Here is a 4492-nt window from a genome sequence, read left to right as displayed (position 1 = left end):
CATAAAGGTTTTTTTGACTGTCTACTATGTGCCAGATACAGTTTTAGAATTAGTAGTAGTAAATGGTTTCAGAAAATTCACAACTTATGAAAGACAAAAACATTTAAACACACAATTATACAACAATAAGGTAAACATCATAAGAAAGGCAGTTACTACAAATTGGAATGAAAGATACACATAACCACCTGGATTAAGACGTCAAAATAAAACTTCACTGGAACAGTTACATTTAAATGGGAGTTAGGTGGTGGGAGAAAAGTATAGAATGGTAAAAAGAGGGGCAGGGCACCTGGGTGGCTCAGTTGTTAAGCATCTGCCTTCAGCTGAGGTCATGATCCCAGGGTCCTGGAATCAAGCCACGCATCGGGCACCCTGCTCAGCGGGAAGCCTGCTTCTTCCTCTCCCACGCCCCCTGCTTGTGTTCCCTCTCTTGCTGTGTCTCTCTGTGTCAAATAAATAAATAAAATCTTAAAAAAAAAAAAGGGAGCAAGATGGTGGAAGAGTAGAAGACCTGGATTTTGTCTGGTCTCAGAAATTCAGCTGGATAGGGATCAAACCATTCTGAACACCTACAAACTCAACAGGAGATCGAAGAAAAGAATAGCAACAACTCTCTGAACAGAAAAGCGACCACTTTCTGGAAGGTGGGATGTGTGGAGAAGTGAATCCGAGGTGATAATTGGGAGGATAGTTGGGAGGGGAGGGGGACTCCATCACTGGCAAGTGATAGAGCCGCTGAGCACAAAATCGGAGCTTTAAGAAGTTGGCTACACTGAGGGACATCACTCCAGTGGCTAAGCGGGAGATGGAACCCTCACTGGGACAGTGTGGTCTCAGGACCCTCGGGGTCACAGAAAGACCAGGGGTGCCTGAGTGCAACAGAGTTCCCAGGAATTGGAGCAGGGTAGCCGACTGCAGAGATGGAGCCGAGGTGTGGGCTCTCAGCTTGGGGTTGCCATAAACTGTGATCCACGGCACAGTCGGGCCACTGCTCTTCCAGCAGGGACCCAACAAGCAGCAGATCTGGGGAGACTCCCCTTCCTCAACTGGGAGGAGCAGCGTGGGAATGCACTGTAGGGATCTGCTGGGTTTGGAGACTCCACACCAAGTCAGGTGCCAAAGATAGAAATCCTTGGTCACAGGCCGGGTGAGCACGGAGTGCGGCCGGAGACAGGGGAGACGGGAGTGACTGACAGCTTTTCTCTGGGGGCGCACTGAGGAGTGGGGCCCTGAGTTCTTGGCTCCTCCTGGGCGAAGATTGGGAGGCCGCCATTTTCACTCTCATCCTCCAAAGCTGTATGGAAAGCTCGCAGGGAACAAAAGCTCCCAAGAGCAAACCCGAACAGATTACTTAGCCCGGACCGGCAAGGGTGGGGCAATTCCACCTCCTGCAAAGACATTTGGGAACCACAGCAACAGGCCCCTCCCCCAGAATTTCAGCAAGAACAGCCAGCCAAGACCAGTATACTGATCAATGAGAATGGCAGAACTCCAGCGCTAGGAGAATAATGCACATAGAATCCATGGCTTTTTACCATAATTCTTAAGGCTTTCAAAGTTAATTTTTTTTAACTTTTTTTTTTTTTGAAATTTTCTTTTTCCCTTTTTCAACCAACATCTTATCAATCCCTTTTTTAAAAAACATTTTCATTTTTCATTTTAGAGTCATATTCTATCCCTTCATAGTAGTTACCCTTATTTTTGGCATATATATATAAGTTATTCTCTCTTTAAAATTTTGAGATAGTTTCTTCTAAAAGATCAAAACGTACCCTAAATCTCTAGTGTATGGTTTTGTTCTAACTACTGCCTGATCACATTCTCTCCCTTTTTTTTTTCATTTTTTTTAAATCCTCTTCTTTCTTTTTTCAAACAACTTCTTATCAATTCTATCTATACAATTTTTTATAATTTTCATCTTTACAGTCATATTCCATCCCTTCATCATATCAACCCTTATTTTTGTACATATATAAGTTTATCTTTCTTTAAAATTTTGGGAGGACATTTTCTTTGTTTTTTTTCTTATACATATTCTTTTTTAATGTGATGGAACATTTACCAAAATAGAAAATTTGCTAGACAATAAAGCAAGTCTTAACAAATTTCAAAGGACTGAAATAATACCAAGAATGTTTACAGACTTCAGCGGGATTGAACTAAAATCAGTAACAGAAAGAAAACTAGAAATCTTCCAGTATTGTTAAAATTAAGCAATACATTTCTTTTTTTTTTAAATTCTTATGTTAATCCCCATACATTACATCATTAGTTTTAGATGAAGTGTTCCATGATTCATTGTTTGTGCATAACACCCAGTGCTCCATGCAGAATGTGCCCTCCTCAATACCCACCACCAGGCTAACCCATCCTCCTACCACCCTCCCCTCTAGAACCCTGTTTGTTTTTCAGAGTCCATTGTTTCTCATGGTTCGTCTACCCCTCCGATTTCCCCCGCTCCGTTATTCCCCTCCCACTACCTTCTTCTTCTTCTTTTTTTTTTCTTAATATATATTGCATTATTTGTTTCAGAGGTACAGATCTGAGATTCAACAGTCTTGCACAATTAACAGTGCTTACCAGAGCACATACCGTCCCCAGTGTCTATCACCCAGTCACCCCATCCCTCCCACCCCACCCCCCACTCCAGCAACCCTCAGGTTGTTTCCTGCGATTAAGAATTCCTCATATCAGTGAGATCATATGATACATGTCTTTCTCTGTTTGACTTATTTCACTCAACATAATACCCTCCAGTTCCATCCACATCGTTGCAAATGGAAAGATCTCATTCCTTTTGATGGCTGCATAATATTCCATTGTATATATATACCATCTCTTCTTTATCCATTCATCTGTCGATGGACATCTTGGCTCTTTCCACAGTTTGGCTATTGTGGACAGTGCTGCTATAAACATCGGGGTGCACGTACCCTTTCGGATCCCTACATTTGTATCTTTGGGGTAAATACCCAGTAGTGCAATTGCTGGATCATATGGTAGCTCTATTTTCAACTTTTTGAGGAACATCCATACTGTTTTCCAGAGTGGCTGGACCACCTTCCATTCCCACCAACAGTGTAGGAGGGTTCCCCTTTCTCCGCATCCCTGCCAACATCTGTCGTTTCCTGACTTGTTAATTTTAGCCATTCTGACTGGTGTGAGGTGGTATCTCATTGAGGTTTTGATTTGGATTTCCCTGATGCTGAGCGATGTTGAGCACTTTTTCATGTGTCTGTTGGCCATCTGGATGTCTTCTTTGGAAAAATGTCTGTTCATGTCTTCTGCCCATTTCTTGATTAGATCATTTGTTCTTTGGGTGTTGAGTTGGATGAGTTCTTTATAGATTTTGGATACTAGTCCTTTATCTGATATGTCATTTGCAAATATCTTCTCCCATTCTGTCAGTTGTCTTTTGGTTTTGTTGACTGTTTCCTTTGCTTTACAAAAGCTTTTTATCTTGATGAAGTCCCAATAGTTCATTTTTGCCCTTACTTCCCTTGCCTTTGGCGATGTTTCTAGGAAGAAGTTGCTGTGGCTGAGGTTGAAGAGGTTGCTGCCTGTGTTCTCCTCTAGGATGTTGATGGACTCCTGTCTCACATTGAGGTCTTTCAACCATTTGGAGTCTATTTTTGTGTGTGGTGTAAGGAAATGGTCCAGTTTCATTCTTGTGCATGTGGCTGTCCAATTTTCCCAACACCATTTGTTGAAGAGACTGTCTTTTTTCCATTGGACATTCTTTCCTGCTTTGTCAAAGATGCGTTGACCATAGAGTTGAGGGTCCATTTCTGGGCTCTCTATTCTGTTCCATTGATCTATGTGTCTGTTTTTGTGCCAGTACCATGCTGTCTTGATGATGACAGCTTTGTAATAGAGCTTGAAGTCCGGAATTGTGATGCCGCCGGCTTTGCTTTTCTTTTTCAACATTCCTCTGGCTATGCGAGGTCTTTTCTGGTTGCATACAAATTTTAGGATTATTTGTTCCATTTCTTTGAAAAAAGTGGATGGTATTTTGATGGGGATTGCATTGAATGTGTAGATTGCTCTAGGTAGCATTGACATCTTCACAATATTTGTTCTTCCAATCCATGCACTTGGAATGTTTTTCCATTTCTTTGTCTTCCTCAATTTCTTTCATGAGGATTTTATACTTTTCTGAGTACAGATCCTTTGCCTCTTTGGTTAGATTTATTCCTAGGTATCTTATGGTTTTGGGTGCAATTGTAAATGGGATCGACGCCTTAATTTCTCATTCTTCTGTCTTGTTGTTGGTGTATAGAAATGCCACTGATTTCTGTGCATTGATTTTATATCCTGCCACTTGACTGAAATCCTGTATGAGTTCTAGGAGTTTTGGGGTGGAGTCTTTTGGGTTTTCCACATAAAGTATCATAACATCTGCAAAGAGGGAGAGTTTGACTTCTTCCTTGCCAATTTGGATGCCTTTGATTTCTTTTTGTTGTCTGATTGCTGTGGCTAGGACTTCCAA

This window comes from Mirounga leonina, unplaced genomic scaffold (assembly GCF_011800145.1).
Source record: "Mirounga leonina isolate KUSES-001 unplaced genomic scaffold, KU_Mleo_1.0 Mir_447, whole genome shotgun sequence".
Lineage (NCBI taxonomy): Eukaryota > Metazoa > Chordata > Mammalia > Carnivora > Phocidae > Mirounga > Mirounga leonina.
The sequence above is the reverse complement of the archived record's forward strand: the minus strand, read 5'-3'. Positions refer to the sequence as shown.